The 21,127-nt window shown below is 37.8% G+C and overlaps 1 protein-coding gene across 7 annotated transcripts in view; it reads right to left on the bottom strand.

Moving 5' to 3' along the window:
• The window catches only part of st3gal3b (ST3 beta-galactoside alpha-2,3-sialyltransferase 3b), a 73,638-nt gene extending 58,918 nt beyond the window's left edge, over positions 1 to 14,720 (bottom strand). For 3 of the 7 annotated variants that reach the window (XM_055202592.2, XM_055202594.2, XM_055202595.2), the window contains exon 1: positions 14,519 to 14,709. The gene's annotated coding sequence lies outside the window, so the exon portion shown is untranslated. Of the gene's footprint in view, positions 1 to 14,518 lie in introns of all 7 variants that reach the window. The other 4 variants (XM_055202591.2, XM_055202593.2, XM_055202596.2 and 1 more) reach the window with 3 other exon arrangements.
• Positions 14,721 to 21,127: the final 6,407 nt, after the last annotated feature.

Here is a 21,127-nt window from a genome sequence, read left to right as displayed (position 1 = left end):
GAGATAGCAGTTTATGTATATTTAAAAGCGTACATTTTGCTGTTAAAATAGGCTTGTTTTCCGGAGATTCTAGCGTGCAGCGGGGGGCGTCATTGTCTGTGTGTATATTTACATACTGGATAAGCTTGTGTTTTCGCCTCCGCCCCCAAAGGGAACAGCGTGACTACTGAATAAGGATAGTTCGCCCAAAACTGAAAATAATGTCATTAATGACTTACCATTATGTCGTCCTAAACTCGGAAGACCTCCGTTCATCTTCGGAACACAGTTTAAGATGTTTTAACATTAGATTTAGTCCGAGAGCTTTCTGTCTCCTCCATTGAAAATCTATGTACGGTTTCCATGTCCAGAAAGGTAATAAAAACATCCTCAAAGTAGTCCATGTGACATCAGTGGGTCAGTAAAATTGTGTTGATGCATCGAAAATACAGTTTGGTCCAAAAATAGCAAGAATTACGACTTTATTCAGCATTGTCTTCTCGAGCGTGAAGTCACGTGACTGTAGTGACGTGGCTGCTCTGTCCCTTAGACATGTTTGCTTAGTTTTATTTATTTTTTTCAAACTTATAGCGTGCGTCTCCCCAGACTGTAAATGAAGCTCGGGCGCACAAAACAAAAGAAATATAAAAGAAGCTGGGGCGGAACAAATTAAAGTCAACTGCATCGTCAGCCGCGTCACTGACTTTATGGGGCGCCGCAGTCGGATGACGTCAAAGTACCGCGAGAGCTCTTTAAGAAATCTTACGGAGTAGTTTAATTTCGACTCGCTCTCGCGGTACTTTGACGTCATCCGACTGCGGCGCCCCATAAAGTCAGTGACGCGGCTGACTGTTATTTGTCCAAACACACAGAAGTTACACAGAGATCGTTGTATTCTTTATATAATATTGGCTACATGTTTTGTCTATCAATATTTTCCATGAAGTCATTGGCTGATGGAGGAACGAGCGAGTGATTGGTAACATCTCTTAAGGACTTCACGTTTTCAACGGTGCTGTTTTTGGATTATCTATTATTTTAAATACAAACTTTGAAGGCGGGTTCATGTGTTTAACGGAATGTAAATACCGGAGTGTAATCTGATATACCCTTACATGTTACGATGTAAATAGTCTTCAGATTGTATATTATATTGTATTACCAGAAGTTCATGCGAAATAGACTATATATCTATATTTCACGGATTATACGCATTTGTGGACAAAAATCATTGGATGATTCACACATCTGAAACAGACTGGATTCGACTTGTGATCCCCACAAAGGTAACATTAAAAGTCCTGTTTATTTTTGCATTTTGTCATTCGGACTTCTGTAATAAAATACTACATATGCTGCTAGAACAGCTGTATCTCAAAACGGCTTTACAGGGGGTATGGCTTAGCTAAATGAGATGTAAATGAGCCCTATTGTCTCTCCAGCCAGGGAAAAGGGAAAGTGTTAACTTTTTTCTTTCTCAAATTTCTCAGCATTCTCTTTCTTGAATGTGTTACATTCAAATGGCCACAACTTCTCCAAATCTTATCAGATGTCCATGTGTTACACATCGTTGGAAAGCTTAGAATCTGCACTTTCAGAATCTATGAATAACTCAAAATGCGACTTGTGTCCCTACTTTCCGTGACTGGTCACATTTGTATTAGCCTACTTAATTCCGACTCGAAAGATAAACAGAAGATTTAACGTTAACGTGAAAAACGTTTTAAAAAAATGAAAATTTTAACTTGACACGCGGACATTTCGGGAGATATAGAAAGGACTTTTTTTTTTGAGTTGATGAGTGGTATGTTCATCATTAACTTTCAGAATGAGACGCATGCGGGTATAAATAGGCTACGCATAAGTATGTCAGACAGCATATGATGGAAAGTAAAAATGATCTAGTAGCATCAGGTGTAAAAACAACAGTCACATTTTTACCAAAAGAGAAAAGACCGAACAAACCCACTTTGATCTGTAGCACTTTTTCCTTAGCTAATTGACTGTGCTCATTAGTGTTCAAAATATTTTTATTTGCAAAGAAAAGTTAATTAATGCGTTCATGTTAATTTTGAAGGACTTTTTCAAGTAGGTAAATTCAGTTCTTGTGAGCAGTTTGTGGCCTTGATGCATTGTATAGGGATGCTCCGATCGATCGACCGCAGATTGTTATCGGCCGATAACGGCATTAAATGACTCAATCGGTAGGCTACTCGCTAAATTTGCCGATCTTATGAAACAATCTTTCTGTTTACTTTTGTCATCATAGGGCTCCTGAATTCAGCTGCAGTTAGAGACCATTTTAACCCAGGGCAAGCTTTTTTTTTAAACCAGCTGCTCAAGTGCGACGCACAGATTTGGATCTCTCTCTTTGCCTTTACAAAGACGTATTTTCTTTATGAGGACGGGCTCTGGTCCTAACAGCGCAACCTGTCTGCACATCCCCATCAAACAGCGTATACAACACATATGTATCGCGGACAATTGCATCTTTATGCCGGAAGTTTATTATTTGCATGCGTTTTAAACTTTCTTTTTCCTCACTGCTGCTCTTGTCTGCGTAAACCCGACGCGCGCACACAACGCAGCCTGTCATCAGTGCACATAAACAGAACGATCTCTCTTTATGTCTTAAAGCTACAGTAACATAATTCATCTCTCAATAAAATCACTCTCTGCTCTTGACTTAGGAACTGTTATACTTTATACGAATGTGTGTATATTTAATTCATACAGTAAAGACTGTGAATTGATTCATTTTATACTCAGACTGTATTACAGGCACAAAAGGAATATTACATTTCTATTTGCAGAAGAAATATTTGTTTTGCTAATTTTTTGATTTTCTACAATAATATAACTAATTACTGCAAGTAAAATAACAAAGGGAACATTTGTGGTATTACTTTATCTAGAAACAAATGTAACAGTTACCCAATTTCAAAAGCTTCCCATACCCCCATGCAGAGGTTTACATACAAAAGTTTGGTATCATTTTACAGGAAACCCTTTGAAATTATGCCTCATAATAATAATGCCTCAGCTACCTGCAGACAGTTTTGTTTGATTCCAGCAATTGCCAGCTTACAGAGGAAAAAGGAATTTTTTCTCTATCATAACCTATGCAAAAGTTATTTTACTCCAACTGAAGGGAAGAATAATACCCTTTTTGTATACAATTTCTGCCTAAACACATTTGAAGTGTCCCCATAACCACATACAGTGGAATAAATGCAATTTATTTATATCATTTTAAGGAAAACCCTTTAAAGTTAGATAAAAAGCTGCTGTTTGTGACAAATATTGTTATTTATGTTGTTTTTCATATGATGAAACACCAAATTTTCTTTTATATGTTGTAAACACTGTCTTTGAAAATGAATAAGTCTGGTTCTGTGTGCTCTATAGACTGCAGACAGTTCTGGTTGTGAGCAGCAGCAAAAGTAAATACCCCAAAAAAGAATGATCTCTTTAGCATGTCGCATTCAAAAGTTATTCTCATTTTACTCAAGGGTGAAAAAATACATTTTTCATATAAATATTAATTTTTTATTTTGCACATATGTGACCAGTCACGGAAAGTAGGGACACAAGTCGGATCTGGGACATTTTGAGTTATTCACAGATCCTGAAAGTGCAGATTCTAAGCTTTCCAACGATATGTAACACATGGAAATCTGATAAGAATTGGAGAAGTTGTGGCCATTTGAAGGTAGGCACTCCAAAATTCTTAATGCTGAGAAAACGGCTTTTAAAGTTTGTGCTTTTTCACCCCTCTCAGCTGCTGGGAGGGACAATAGGGCTCATTTACATCTCATTGAGATAAGCCATACCCTCTGTAAAGCTCCCCCATGACCAATACCTTTTACTGTTAATTCACTGTAAAAGTTTGTGGTTAGCTGGTTTAAGTCTGATTAAAAAAACCGTAAAAATATTTTAAGTTTTGACTTATAATGCACATTTAACGGCTACACATACTTCATACGTGAGCTAAGTCATTAACATCGGTCAATTCAGGCATTATTCAAATTAATAGCAGATGCTCATATTGCCATCTAAAAGCTCATTATAGTAATGGGGACAATCGAAACCACAGTCCTGAGCTATCTAATAACAATAGGGGTTTTGGCAATCGAAACCACAGTCCTGAGTTAACAACAACTTTGGGTTTTGGCAATCGAAACCTGAGCTAGCTAATAACAATTGCAATAAATGTGAAGGTCTACGTGTACGTGTTCTTACAATGAACAAAAAACAACAAACTTTAATGTTTATGGAAACTCACCCCATAAGAAACAGAAAACTGTTCTTGCAGATCTTGTTCCCTCCAATGAAATAAGTTGTTCGGGCACACCTCTCTTTGTCGGTGTCTTTGTGGATGTTATCATTTCCGAAGTTTGCACTGTGATATCAATGATATCAGATTGAGCCTGTCAGAGTGCTGCTTAAGTAGCCACGCTGTGCCCTTGGGGGGCGGGTCCATAACTAAAGTATCAAACGCCGCTGCATGTAAATAAACACAGACAATGACCGCGCCCCCCGCTGCACGCTAGAATCTCGGGAAAAACAACCCGTTCATAACAGCATATATTACACTTTAATGAAACCAATCGCTCACTCGTTCCTCCAGCAGCCAATGACTTCATTGAAAATATTGATAGACAAAACATGTAGCCAATTATATAACGTATTCAACAATGTCTATGTGACTTTTTGTGTATGTGTAAGTCTTCATGTTGTGATGCAAGAACTGACGTCAAAGTACCGCGAGAGCGAGTCGAATTAAACTACTCCATAAGATTTCTTAAAGAGATCTCGCGGTACTTTGACATCATCCGACTGCGGCGCCGCATAAAGTCAGTGACACGGAACTACAGTCACGTGACTTCACGCTCGAGCCGGAAGAGAAGACAATGCTGAATAATGTTGTAATTCTTGCTATTTTTGGGACCAAACTGTATTCTCGATGCTTTAACACATTCTTACTGACCAACTGATGTCACATGGACTACTTTGATGATGTTTTTATTACCTTTCTGGACATGGAAACCGTACATAGAGTTTAAATGGAGGAGACATAAAGCTCTCGGACTAAATCTAACGTTAAAACATCCTAAACTGTTTTCCGAAGATGAACGGAGGTCTTGTGAGTTTAGAACGACATAAGGGTAAGTCATTGCTTACATTATTTTCATTTTTGGGCAAACTATCCTTATTTTAGTAGTCACGCTGTTCCCTTTGCGGGCGGAAGCGAAAACCAAGCTGCTTGTATGTAAATACACACAGACAATGACGCCCCCCCGCTGCACGCTAGAATCTCCGGAAAAACAAGCCTATTTCAACCGCAAAATTTACGCTTTTAAATATACAAAAACTGCTATCTCAAACATGGAGAGGCTTCTTCATGATCTCAACTAACAGATTCTGCAATAAAACGAAAATCACAAATTTTGAAAATAAACACTTTGTTGCTCATTATCTCGAAACTTGCGCTGCCGACTTGTGTCCCTAGTTTCCGTGACTGGTCACATATAATAAATAGCAAGGGATTATTCATGCACACAACCTAAGAAAATGCTGTGAATGGACTCATTGTTTAGAGTAGGACCTAAGATGAAAGATGGTGTATCATTTGTGGCTATCTGTGCTATCTGAGGCAGTCCACACTCAAGTTTCCCATATGTTTACAAAAGACCATTTTTTACCTTATTATTTATTCAACGATTGTTGGATGTGTGTTGATAATAGAACAAAAATAACGATGAGCTTTCATTTGATATAAGACTTGCCCATGTTTGTCATATTTGAAAAATATGAAATATGTGAATATTAAATGATATAAAAAATATGGGGGGGGGTGATAGTGCAAATTAAGTGTAAATAACTTTCTTACAGTAAAAGTTATGTCAAAGTGATGCATATCTGCAGAAAGTAGAGACTATAAGTAGGGTTGGGAATGACCAAAAATCTATTTCACGGAATGAGTCATTTTATTTCACGGAACGGAATATTTCACGGTATACATGTTTTTCAGTTTATATTGTTTTTGATAATAAAAATGTACAGAAATACACCACTCACTTAGGCTTGCCGCGATAGTCGGTGAAACGGTGATAACCGGTGCTCCAGCCTCTCACCGGTTAAATCACTTGCCCACCGCCACACCGTCTTTCACCGTCGTTTTGATATTTTCGTGTAATTTAATCTTTTAGTTTCGTTAGAGAGAGCAAACTGAATGTGTCTGGTGCCTGAATTAAGCGGAGCTGAACGCGCTTCACGTCACAAAGCAGCAGGTGTCAGATTTTATTTATTCCTGTCAGAGTTTGCGAGGCAAGCTGACTGACCAGACGAAGGCAGAAGCCGCGTGCTTACTCGTTTTTTTTATAATATACATATATGATGTTTAATATAAGTGAGATCGTTTTGTTGTTGTGTTTATCATCAAGAAAAATAATAAACCCATCATTCAAGCAGCGCTTTATGGAGAAGTAGCCGGTTGCTCTGCTTGGGACTGGCTGGTTCTTTGAGAATTACCTGCGCACATTGACTCAAGCACTTAATTAAATCAGCTGTTGGACTCGCATTGCACGCAAATTCATACGCAATTTAACGTAGCGTACGCAAGCACTGCATTTAAACAGTTGCGTAATTCAAAAGTGAAAGTAAAATGTGCACGTCTGCATGCGCATTTATAAGCCCCTCCCACACGGTGACACCGGTATCACCGTGTTTGTGACGCGCTGATTAACCGGTGGGAAAATTACGTCACCGCGGCAACCCTACACTCACTATAGCTTTTAACAAAATGCTCACCAAAATTTTAAAATATGAGCAATTTAAAGCTAAAGGCAGAGTCCACGATGTTTGAAAAACGCGTTGGAAAAGGAGACGGGCCGACTACCAAAACACACTTACAGCCAATCCAGGGAACTACACTAACCTTTTCCACTGGTGGCACTTGCGCTACCAACTTTTTCAGTTACTGGCGCAAAATATGATTTGGTCGCACATATTTTTTTCAAGTTATATTAAGGCGCTCTGGTTAATAATGAACAATAATGAAACTGTATTGCATACAGATATGCTTTTTATTTTACTTGCCATCTTTTAAACCACATGCTGCCTTGTTTTCTTAAACGTTGCAGTCAGTGTTTCCCACAGATCTGAAATTTACTTGGTGGTGGTAGCCGGTAAAAAGGGCAATCATTACCCACTGACAAATAATGGTCTACTATACATATGACGAAGAACTAATAATGTGTGACACAACACAATACTTTGATTTATTGAAAATTAATATTAATTTCACATTATATTTCATCAATCTAACCACCCCAAACTTTCTTTGCCATTAACAAAGCTGACACTGTTTGTCAAAGCACCACGAAAACACTTACTGTTTTTGCACTGATATATGAAGCAATTAGACCCCTTTTATCAAACTCAATATAATACAATACTATGTATAGTATATTAATAGACAGTGCAGGTCTATAGATTATAAATGTGACTGATGTTATGACTGATGTTATAAATGGTAATAATTTCTATTAAATAGGCACTTTTACTGCTTCTGCTCTATCTTTCTATTTCTCTCTTGCCGATTTAAAAAGCTTAATCCACTTATTATTTCAATAATATTATTACACTTATTTTATTTTCAAATCTACTTGCTGTCCCGGTGACAAACTACATTGCTTTAGTTTGCTCGTTTAGTGCAATGGGCTTGACATTAAGCACTGCTTTTTTGCTACAATCTGTGCAAACTTAATATGGATATGGTTTTAGAAAATATATGGTTTATTAATAATAAGATTATTAAAAACATGTGAGAAAGAAAACGCAGCGCGTGGTCGTAACAAGAACCATCGCCATAGAAACCGAAGGCACGCTTAACTGCACTCGAGCTTTAGCGCGGTAGCGCTCATGGCCGTTTTCCGATCGACTCGGGTTATAAACTCAATATTAATCAGACTTGGGACCCAAAGTAATTAAACTAGGACCTAACCGGACCCGACAGACCATTTAAAATATAAACCCGGAACCATACGGGTCCCGCGTCCTCAGTGAAGAAAGACCTCTGCTCAAGTTCAGAAACATGGAAGACACTGCGCTTGCGTCGCGTCGCGTCGCACCTAATTCATTGAGAAACAGCTGACCACGCAAACGCACACTGATGGGGAGAGACACGACGTGCTTTCACGCAAAATGAAGCCAACGTGTTGATGGCTCAGAGCACGTTATAAAACGTATTCTTAAAATCCACATTTCTGTTTTAATAAATGCTCATAGTAAATCATAGCATATTGTCTAAAACATTAGGTAGCACATTTGCGACCCATTAAAAATTAGGGTCGCAACGGCAGTTCAAAAGGTCGCATATGCGACCATTTTGGTCGCAGTGTAGCTCCCTGCAATCAAATCAAATCAAATGCCGGGTTGCGTATGTGTGGGGCGGGTCTATCAACAGAAGGTCCAGATTCTATTGGGGTAGGGGCGTGTTTGTTTAGGTGATTTCAACTATCAACATTGGCTTTCAAACATCATGGACAACAGATAAGTCTTGATTAGACAGAATCTTGTTTTTAATTGAGTTATTAATTTTATAGACTATTGAAGCTAGTATGGCTTCATTGTATTTTGTATTTATGCATACATTACATTAAACATATGCAATATGTAAAATGAACAGGTATAAATATATGCAAAAACCTACAGACAGGATAAATACCTGTATATGAGAGAAGAAGCTCTAGATATTATAAATGTGACAGGTGCTATGTGATGATCATAAAGTTTGTTTTAAGGTGTTGACGCCCTTTACTTTATATTAGCCTTAACATTTGCATCTCTTTCTCGTCTTTCCGATCAAATATGTTTGTATAAGCAAATGGCACGTCAAACTACATCGCTCCAGCAGCGCACGTGTCACTGATATAAACGCGAGTTTTGTCTGAGCTTGCTTAAAGTTCAGAAAACTTTACAACTATTAGCATTATGTGCAAGAAGAACACTTTATTTGGCACTCCAGCTCCTTGCGCTTGCCTAGAGAGACCGGCCGGCTGCTGCATGAGGAGAGAGAGAGCGCGCGTGAGAGAGAGAGAGCGTGAGAGCGAGCAAGACAAGAGTCTCGCTGCGTGACCCGCAGTGGATTCACTGGCACTTATTATAAAAATTACACAAATAACTCGTTCATTTTATATAAGTGAACTATTTTACATGTTTCTCCGTCACACTCAGTCTAACATGTGGGAGGGGAGAGTTAGCCACACCCACTTATTTGCATTCCGCGGAATAGACGGAATAGAAAAATCTGTTACGTCTGACCTTTTATTACGCGGTAACGGAATATACCGTCATACCGCCCAGCCCTAACTCTACACTGAAAAAAACAACTTGTAAAATTTACTTAAAAAAATCCTCGTAACAATTTGGACGAACTTTTTTTTAGGTAAAATTTACTGCTTTTTTATAAGTAAAACTTACCTAAAATCAAATAAAATTTACTTACAATTGCATGATAAAACATATGTTAAATAATTAATTAAATGTTACTTAATTATTTTATTAAGAAGATTTATTTTAATTGTTTTGGTAAAGTCTATTAGGTTTTTTGGAAAATTTAAGCATTGCTGTCCTAATAATATTAAATAAATCATATTTTCTGTTTGTTATTTTCTTTAACATATTCCTATGTACCTAGTATTTTTAGTGTTATAAATGGCATTATAACACAAAATTCATGACTGACAACAAGTCAGTCATTGAATAAACTTGATTCGGAACAGAAACGCACACAAACTGTGTTTCTAACATGCATTATCAGCACTGTGGAGAGAATTACAATTTGTATATTTGTAAAGTTATATGCATTTAAAGTGATTGTGTATAAAATATGGATCGCATTCCGCTGGATTGATGTGTTTAAGGCACTTCTGAAGGCACCACTGCTTTGACACCTTGTTGTAGCCTCCTGCAACAACACTAAACAATGCATGGAATTGAGTTGTGTGTGTGCGCACGCGCGTGCGTGTGTAAATGCATCTTTTATAGTCATTAAGTAATCCTGTTATCCAGTTTTTCCCCAAATCATTTACATTTTAATCATTAACATTAAAGGCACACTCTTTTTATAACTAAAATAAAAGTAAAGGGTAAAAAACATAATTGCCAAAAATTAAAACGGGGAAACGGAATTTGGGAAAAAATAAAACGGAATTTGGGAAAAAATAAAGTGGATTTTATAAGGCCCTAGATAAGACACTTATGCCTCGTTTGGGATTGTTTATAGTCCTTTGAAACTCCGTTGAAAAAAACTGCTACGTGTTGAGTTAAGTGTTAATTATTGGTGTCCACCAAAGTCCATCAAAATGAGAAAAATCCTGCAATGCTCTCCCCAAAAAACACAACTTATTCTCGACTGAACAAAGAAAGGCATCAACATTTTGGATGACATGGTGGTGAGTAAATTATCTGGATTTTTCTTTTAAGAAAAAGGAATATTCCATTAAGTAAACGCGTTGCGATCGCTTAAACGGGACCTTAAACATTTACTGAAAAGCATTCCTTGTAAACTAATGTCAGAAACAATCCCAAAAGGGGCGTGCCATAGTGAGGAAGCGTGTTTCATTGCAACAAGAAGTTATCGTTCAGCTCTTTGACAGGCAGGAATAATGTGCGTTGTCACTTTTAGCTTGTTATTAGAAATAATACTCTAAAAGGACTTTGTGTTATTGATTCTCAGCGGAGTTTACCGGAAGTTACGCGTGTTCCACAAAAAACATTTGTTTATGTTGTAACGGCTGAAACCATCTATATTAGCAATGCCGACATTGCAGGTATGTGCGTCAAAATTCTTAAGCATAAAGCTGTTTCCGTGGGACTTTTACAATGCGTCTTATGCAATATCCAATCCTCGTCGCATGGTTGTAGTACGTTTTCACTAAATACGACAATAAATACGTCAAGTCTGACCACCAGAAGAGTTTGATATTTTGACCTTTCAACCCGGATGTGTTTTTAGTTCACAGCAACTTTTAAAAAATTTGTGTCACATTGAACAATGCTGTGTGCTTCCACTAAACTCTGGACACTAATGAAAGGTAGGTGGACCAAAATATATATACATTTTATCTTGGTACTGAAACATGGTAATCTAAATCTATTGAGGAGAAGGTTGTTAAATAAATTAAATAAAGTTACAAGCAAAAGCATGTAAATAAGCAGCATTTTCAGTCACACACCTTCCATTGACATCCATATAAAACTTTTTCCTTTTTTTTTCTAATATTAAAATATCATAGCCTTTTCAATCCTCAACAGATTTTTACAATCCAGGTATCTTTGTAAATGGGAATGTCTGCTCTGTCTAGTCATGTGTCGTTATGGCAGGTGTGTGAATGCACGCAAAGATTAAAGGAACATTATGTAGGATTGTGGCCAAAACTGGTACTGCAATCAAAAAACTTGTGGCTAAAACTGGTACTGCAATAACACAACTGGTGGCCAATACACAAAATGACAACATAAACATCAGTTGAGGGCTGCAACTGCACTTTTTAAAGGTGCAGTATGTCAATTTTAGCAGCATCTACTGATAAGGCTGCAAATTACAACCAATGGCTCAGTCCACTGCTCACCCTCGCCAGGGGCGTCGCTAGCAATTTTGGGCCCTATGAAAGAATAGGAGGTCGGCCCCCAGTGCCCCCCACCATTTCGGACCAAACATATAACATGCTATTTAATAATACAGAACTATTTCTTTTGCTATTGTTTTGACCACAATTAACAGTATTTATAGAGACGTACAATGTCTGCAGCTAAGATAATTTATTGTGTAATGTAAATTTAATTGAAAAATACAGTACAGTGATCAAATAATCAGAGAAAATGCATCATTATTAAACATAGATTAAAGATAATTGTAACCGTGCCTGTGAAAACCCAGATGAAGTATTTATTTGTGATTTACTGTTTTCCACATTAAAAGAACATTTTGTGAAAACATAAACTTGATATCTTTAATATTGACTGAGTAATGTCATGTCATGATTTGAGGCTTTAGTCTGATTTTCAGAGCTCAGTCTCAGTGACATACTGTATACTTGAGCTGTTACACACACCAATAACATTGTAACATTTAAAAATGGCGAACAACAACAATGCATTTTTTCTATAAAGTTACCTTATGCCTCAAATAAGACTGGGTCAAAAACACTAGGCCAAAGCTTGTATTATAATTATTAGCATTATTTATAAGGTGAATATAAGGTTTCACACACCAGCAGCTACAGTATAAGCAAAAATAATGACAGATCATTTAAACCGTAAACTCGAGAAAACAGCTATACTCGTAAATTAGTCTTCGGACTGTTTATTAATCAACGGGACTCTAAAATGAAATGAAAGAACAACTATAGCAGATTATGAAATAGATTCCCATTGATTTCTTAAAGCTGTTGCAAGGTGAGAAGCTTTAATATACATAACTGGACAAGTTTAGCCTTCGTTGCATTTCTGTTTTATCACAATGAACTCTTTTCTCGACTGCCTAAAAATCTTTCCTTGGCATATTGCGTTACAAAACATTGGAGTGTGTGACCGATCCCATTTCTAGTTTATGTTAATTAGCTTACACGGGCTACGTTATTTTAAAACAGCTTAAGGGCTGACTTCGCGTTAAAATCATAACACAAAACTGGGAATATAAATCACCTTGTGTTTTTTTTAAACTGGGGTGAACAAAGCGAAGACTTTACAGTGGAAAGAAAACTGTATTGTATTGCTCCAGCGTCACATTGTGTAAACTACATTTATAGTAAGGAAGTGCACATATGCAGATATCATAGCAAATAGCAGTAAATACACACACCTTGCTCTCTTGTGAAGTTCACTCCGCACTGCGAGTCCGTGGATTAAAGACGGCGCTAAAACGCAGAGTAAAGACAGGGCAGAGCTAAGAGGGCTCAGCTTAAGGGGGTTGCGTGTGCAGCACTGTCCTTGGCTGGGGCCCCAAAAAATTCATGGGCCCTTAGAATCGTCCTAACTCCCCCCCACCCTTACGGCGCCCCTGACCCTCGCTTTTGAAATGCAAAGAAAAGCTACGGTAGCCACCACGAGAAAAACACGTCATCGTTGGAGACAACTTAGTAAAACAAGTTTGTCCATTAAGGGCTTCTGTAGAAACATGGTGGCACAAAATGGCGATTTCACGTAAGGGGACCCTCTTTGTATGTAGATAAAAACGTCTCATTCTAAGGTAATAAAAACATAACGGTTTATTGTGAAAGGTCATACAACCCTGATAATATAGTTTTGTATATTATTTTGCATTTCTGTCAAGAGATCCTTCAAAAAAGATTGCACCTTTAAATGACAATATCCTGGCCGGACCACTGTTGTCAGTGTATTTGAAATTAAAATGATTTCTTAATGTCTAGTGACAGGGCCATTTTATGATTAATTTAGGGATGCATATCAATTAATCGCGATTAATCTATAGCAGAATAAAAGTTTTTGTTTACATCATATATGTGTGTGTACTGTGTATAATAACTTTGTATAGTTAAATGCACACACATGCATCTATATATTTAAGCAATGTTTACATATGTATATACATTTGTATATTTATGTATAATTTATATTATATATAAATATAAATACTTAGTATATAAATATATTTTTTTCTTAAAATTATACATGCAGGTGTGCATATTTATATATACATAATTATTATACACAGTTCACACACATATATGATGTAAACAAAAACCTTTATTCTGCTATAGATTAATCGCGATTAATTGATATGCATCCCTAATTTATATAATTTTTTACATACTGTTCCCGTTAAGTTAATATCTGTGTGAAAAGGGCTTAAGACACAAACCCATAGGGTGGTCACTGCTACGACTGTATCGGACGTTCGGATATTTAAACCATAAATTCACCAGCACATACAGTTAGTTAGAGATTATCATGTTCAATCTGGAAGTACGACAAAAACGCTGTTTGGTGATGTCAATGTGCGATGCTCTGGTGCTGAATATTTGCATGTTACAGATCGCGAACGGAGCTAACGTTAACGGTTTACGCTCCCCGTTTACTTCACACACACAAACTAACGACCCGCTTTCAAGATACCAAACTAAACACCGACACAATTCCACACGGCAGACCACATAACCTCGAGTCTCAATGGATGTTTCAATAAAGACCCGACTTGGAATAAGTTTATAGCGTACAAAATGTGGATTATATGGGATCGTGGGCCTGTACAGCGCATCAGCCCATTTGCCAGCTAGCCATTCACATATATACTAACACAGTCCACACGGGCTAGAAACTCACTCACAAAAACACTCTTTTGTGTTATTCGTTTGAAAACATTCAGATATGTATATATTAGGTGGTTTACACACCGCTGAATTAGTTTGTCAAGCGCAGAATGAACAGAAGCTCTGAGGTAAAACAACCATCCGGTATAACCCATATTAACGTCCACATTTTTTTCTTTTGAGCCGCGTTATTCACTTACCTGTCTCCACCAGCCGTCAAATCATCTGGTTAAAATGTTATCGACCACATTTTTTCTTTACCCCGGCCGCCGTCCATGCTTTTTCTGTAAAAATTACGAAGACACTATCAGACCCGAAGAAGCTGCTGCTGCTGCGTGTGTTTGTTTGGGATTCACCTCCCTCTTTCTCGCTCACAATCCTATTTGAGTGGGAGGTCTAGTACAGCTTGAAGTGTCTCAAATTGTAGTCAGCTCACTATCTAGGTGGCATGGACGCGTTTAAACGCACGTTTTGCGCATTCGTGAACATTATAAATGTTAATGTTTGTGTCACTTACCCTCAGTGCGATATCTTGTGTTTTAATTGTTTTTTTACCGTCTGATTTTTTAATATTTTTTGTAGGAAGCGAAAATATGTTGCTTTCTAAAACGACTCGTTTCGTTACGCTTTCAGAAAAGACGTGTAGTTTTGTCACACATAGCCTACTTTAAAATTATTAAAGTGTGTTTTTGACCGGCTCTTGGCAATGAATACATCTTTTCATGGGCGTGCTTTCTTTTTTACTCACGTGGCAGTCTAGTGAGCTGGTTGTAGCATGCAGACCTTACAATTAAAGACACTTAAGGGTATACATTAAACATAAAACGCTGTAAATGAACCTTTTGTAGCCTTTTATTATTTTTTAAGGGGACATTTCACAAGACTTTTATTTGCAAAACGTTCTCTCATTTAAATAAAAGCTTCTTCTAAATGAATAAATGTAAATTGTGTTTTTTATTGCACGTGATGCATAATAATGGGCAGTCCAACAAAGCTGACACTGTTGGAAAAAGACGTCAAAAAAATAAACGCTCTGCAAAACACATTTCATTTGTAGGCTGTTTTTGTAACAATTTATCTTTTGTTCCACCTCAAGACCAAACATGCAAAAAGTCCAATGTCTAATGTCAGGACATGAACTCAAACCCAGCCTGGACGGTTCACAAATGACCCAACTTGTGTAATGTACTGTAGCATGAGCAGTATGCTAATAAATGATAATAGTGATCCTATAGCTACACAGTGTTGCTGTGTAGAGATACCACAAGAAAACACGCAGTTTGAACTAATCATAAGCAAACAGTGTAAAAGGTGCTGGGTTGTTTAAACCTAGGATTGGGTCAGTATTGGACATGATGACACACTTTTGGGTTAAAATGACACAGCTGTTTGGGTTACTGTTAAAATGTTTAAACTCTCAAATGTTTAACATGACTGAACTGAATTTAAGGTATCATTCACCATTATACCTTTTAATATTTGAAGGTTGTAGGAGTGTGTAAAAGAAGGGAGGGTCTGTATTTAGATAAGACATCTAGCTAAACATTCAAAAATATTTTACAGTATTAAGTATATCCCAACTTAATTTCTTTTTAAAAAAAATTTTTCTAAACAATTAGATTTTGGAAAATTAGAAGCAGTTTTATACATTCAAATGTATTATAATGTTACTTTTTCTTAAAGTATACCATTTATAAAATGTTAGTGGCAGTCCAGTTTTGGCAGCGATTCATAAAGAATTCTTTTAACAGAGTTTTCCCTTTATGTAACTTTCGCTACGTGTCACATAGCATGTACATTATACTGTAGCAAAATTCCCGTGTCACATAGCATGTACATTATACAGTAGCAAAATTCCCGTGTCACATAGCATGTACATTATACAGTAGCAAAATTCCCGTGTCACATAGCATGTACATTATACAGTAGCAAAATTCCCAAGAGTCCTGTGGCAAGAGTTTCCAAAGGGCTTGACGTGACAAGTTGCATATAATCTGTTACTATTGTGTTATTGCAATACAATGAGAATCAATAACACGCCGTCTTTGCCAGTCACGACTTTGTTAAACAATATCATTTCCGTGTTTTCTAAGAACAAATATGTGAACTTTTTAAAAATCAATAACTGACAGCATCAGCCAGTAGTAGCATAATGTTTTTCCTGTTGATCAGCCTGTATATATATATATCACTGATACTTTTATTATGTTGGATAATTCAGGACATCCGTAATGTTTCAACAAGGTCTTTCCGAACCATATTTTTTTACCTTCTACATGACACATATCCTGTTATGATTCAGCACCTGGATGGATTCCATGATAAACTCTTGTTAAACATACTAACACAGAACTTATTGTTCCCTATATGACTGAAAATGAACAGATTGTTCAGGCTAGACGGACTAACTAGCCAAAACAAGAGGTGTCAGTAGATTATATTTTATCACCCGGAGGCTGGTTGTGACCTCCTGAAATAAGATATCCGAGTTAATGTCATTTAATATGGAAACAGCTCTTTTAGAATGACTTTAAAATGTCTTTATTGTGTTGTAGCACCTGTTTGGAAAAGGATACGTGTATGTTGAATCACTTTTTGTTTTTTTTATGGCATACTATCCGTCAAGCATTCATTCTATAATTTGTATAACTATATAAATGAATGCAAATGAGCATCATGCTTTTGAAAACAAATGATAAACATGTAAATAGCCACGTGAGATAAGCAAGGCACATTTTAGTATATTAGACAACATGGATAAAATATGTAGTCTCAAGCTTGAATCATTAACCTCCTCAATATTTTAGGTAAATATATTATATCATCACCACCACCACCACCACCGATATTATCCTATTATATGAGTTTGAGTATAGAGACTGACAACAAAACTCACAACAAGTGCTGCTATTCCAAAGAGTTCACTAATAATAATGAGGTTCATAATTAGTAGTAGCGTGATATTTAAATCCTTTCTGGCTTATTGGTACCATTTGGCATTATTTTATGAAAATAAATATTTAGCTAATTATTTAGGAACATCAGATCAAATTGTAAATTTATGTAAAACCTAAAGATAAAAAATTAAAGGCACCCCGCATGATCTCTGAAAGCCAATGTTGACATCTAAAATCACCTAAACAAACACATGCCTACCGCAACAGAATCTGGACCTTCTTTTGATAGACCCTCCCCACACATACGCAACCCAGGCAACAATGTCATTTAGCAGACATGCACCTTACTGCTGATTGGCTACAAGTGTGTTTTTTTACTTGGCCTGACTCCCTTTCCAAAGTCACGCACCCCGCCTTTAACAAGAAGCTAGAAAGAAGATGTCTAATTTGACTAGTGTGCAATCTCTAGACTTTGAAATATAGAAACTTCAAAGGTGAGAGAAATGTATAACCTGTTCTCCATTGTCTGCCTAAACCACCCTTGCCTGCAGCTGTCTCGACAATCTCATTTAAATGACATTATCACTGTGACATCGGCATGTTCACCTGAAACGACTGAAAGGAAAATATGCGGACAAATGGAATTTGGCATTGAATGCACTTCCAAACCATGAGAAAATGATAACCATTGCTGCGTAAGCACATATTTAATTCTGTTTGTTGTGTACATCTGAAAAACGCAGCATCTGCAACCAGTTTGGGAGAAATAATAATACCTGAAGGCTAACATTTCTGCCATACAACACTACTCACTTTAAATGAAATCTGGTAACACTTCCATTATGATAAAGGGATAGCTCAAGTTTCTTCTGTTAAACGCAACATGGCATGATGTAAAATGCTGCTGAATTGTGATTTTTATCAGAAAACAGCTTTTATCAGATCATAAAACAGCAATTTCTGGTTCTAATTCCAGTATAAGATATCCACCTGGAACAGTTTAAAATAAACTCTTGATATTCTGTCAGTAGGTGGGAATATTATCTGTAAACAGTAATGATGATCTTGTGACTGATTTTTATTATAATTGCTGTCTCAGATAATACTCGAGAGTTATCTGTGTACAGAGTGATATGAAAATAGGGGTTGTAAAAGCTACAGCTGGTCGTGGAAAATCACCAGATAAAACACTGTAGGTCATTGTGAAACAACATTAGTAAATATTCTGGGTAAAAAAGTTCACCCAGATATTCTGTTATCATTTATGCATTTAATGTAGAAGTGTGGATGCTGCGTATGTAATTGAATGTATAAAAGTGACTTATTTGTGTTTAACATGATTCATGCATTAATGTCATACAGTTGTTTTGTAGATAAACGCTGATAATATTCTCCTGCAGCTCATTCATTTGTTGTTTTTGCAATAGTGATCATACGTAATTGTTTCTCAGTCTCTTTAATAGAATACATCCAGGAAATGTGTATATATATAGTATTAAAAACTGTATATAAACTGATGTGTCAAGTTTTTAGGGCAAACTCCCATTCCAATTGAGCAATAGCAGGAAACTGCAGAACCTCTTAAACCTAAATAAAATTAAATCATAATTTCTAATTTTAAAGAAATTCGTCTTTTTACTTCATTCTGCTCAAAAACACTCAAGATGTGTTTAGTGCCAAGAGAGGTCACACTAAACACAGACGATGCCTAAAGAAGACAGTTAGTCCTGAATATTTTTTATTTTTTGTACATATTTCCTGTATTTTCTGTTTGTATCTTAATAAAACAGATTGAAAAATAAATATTGTTTGGACAGTAAAATGTTTAAAACAACAAATCTGGTGGTGGTGGCCTAAGACTTTTGCACAGTACTATATATTCAGATATGGCATGTTAAATGCCCGAAATTTCCATTCGATTCTCACACAAAGGTATATGTTGTCTTTAGAAAAAGTATGAAACAAAAAATGTTTACAGTCCGGAAAGCCTTCTAGGCATTTAGTGCAGTATGCATTGTGCATCCTGCAGACTTCTTTTTGTTCAGATAACAATGTACAAAAACAAACAATATGGGCATATGGCCATGACTTGATCACCACTTTTATTAAAACTCCAACTGTATAGCAGAAATGTATCAAATATATCCATTTTGGGTGAAATGGAGAAATCTCTCTCTCTCTCCATCCATCTCTCTCTCTCTCTCTCTCTCCGTCCATCCATCCATCCATCCATCCATCCATCCATTCATCCATCTCTCTCTCTGTCTCTCCGTCCATCCATCCCTCTCTCTCTCTACGTCCATTCATCCATCCATCCATCTCTCTCTCTCTACGTCCATCCATCCATCCATCCATCCCTCTCTCTCTCTCTACGTCCATCCATCCATCCCTCTCTCTCTCTCCGTCCATCCATCCATCCCTCTCTCTACGTCCATCCATCCATCCATCCATCCCTCTCTCTCTGTCCGTCCATCCATCCATCCATCCATCTCTCTCTCCGTCCGTCCATCCATCCATCCATCTCTCTCTCTCTCTCTCTCTCTCTCTCTCTCTCTCTCTCTCTCTCTCTCTCTCTCTCTGTCCATCCATCCATCCATCTCTCTCTCTCTCTCTCTCCGTCCGTCCATACATCCATATCTATCTCTCTCCCTCTCCGTCCATACATCCATCCATCTCTCTCTCTCTCTCTCTAAGTCCATCCATCCATCGCTCTCTCTCCGTCCGTCCGTCCGTCCGTCCATCCATCCATCTCTCTCTCTCTCTCTCTCTCCGTCCATCCATCCCCCCCTCTTTTTCTCTCCGTCCATCCATCCATCTCTTTTCTCTCTCTCTGTTCATCCATCCATCCATCCATCCATCCCTCTCTCTCTCTCTCTCTCTCTCTCCATCCATCCATCCATCCATCTCTCTCTCTCTCTCTCTCTCTCTCTCTCTGTCCATCCATCCATCCATCCATCCATCCATCCATCCATCCATCTCTCTCTCTCTCTCTCTCTGTCCGTCCATCCATCTCTCTCTCTCTCTCTCTCTCCGTCCATCCATCTCTCTCTCTCTCTCTCTCTCTCTCTCTCTCTCTGTCTCTCCGTTCATCCATGCATCTCTCTCTCTTCGTCCATCCATCCATCCATCTCTCCTTCTCTCTATCCGTCCATCCATCCATCCATCTCTCCCTCTCTCCGTCCGTCCGTCCAACCATCCATCCATCCATCTCTCCCTCTCTCCGTCCATCCATCCATCCATCCATCTCTCCCTCTCTCCGTCCTTCCATTCATCCATCTCTCCCTCTCTCAGTCTGTCCATCCATCCATCCATCTCTCCCTCTCTCAGTCCTTCCATCCATCCATCCATCTCTCCCTCTCTCCGTCCTTCCATCCATCCATCCATCTCTCCCTCTCTCTGTCCGTCTATCCATCCATCCATCTCTCCCTCTCTCCGTCCGTCCATCCATCCATCCATCTCTCCGTCCGTCCATCCATCCATCCATGCATCTCTCCGTCCGTCCATCCATCCATCTCTCCCTCTCTCCGTCCGTCCATCCATCCATCTCTCCCTCTCTCCGTCCGTCCATCCATCCATCCATCTCTCCCTCTCTCCGTCCATCCATCCATCTCTCCCTCTCTCCGTCCATCCATCCATCTCTCCCTCTCTCCGTCCATCCATCCATCTCTCCCTCTCAATATAAATATATAAATAAACAAATAAATCTCTCTCTCTCTCTCTCTCACACACACACACGGATTCTTAATCAATTTGTATTTATAAGAGATTGAAATAGTACACAAAGTTAAAACCATGATAATTTTTTTTGTTCTGGCCCTCAGGTCAAGTTGGCAAAATGTCACTTGTCAAATTGTTTCTTCACACCTTCACAATCCATTTTGGGAGGAGCTTATTTCTGGAGCTTGAGAACAG

Source organism: Misgurnus anguillicaudatus, chromosome 2, assembly GCF_027580225.2.
Source record: "Misgurnus anguillicaudatus chromosome 2, ASM2758022v2, whole genome shotgun sequence".
Lineage (NCBI taxonomy): Eukaryota > Metazoa > Chordata > Actinopteri > Cypriniformes > Cobitidae > Misgurnus > Misgurnus anguillicaudatus.
Note: the sequence above shows the minus strand (reverse complement) of the source record. Positions and strands in the feature narration are given on the sequence as shown.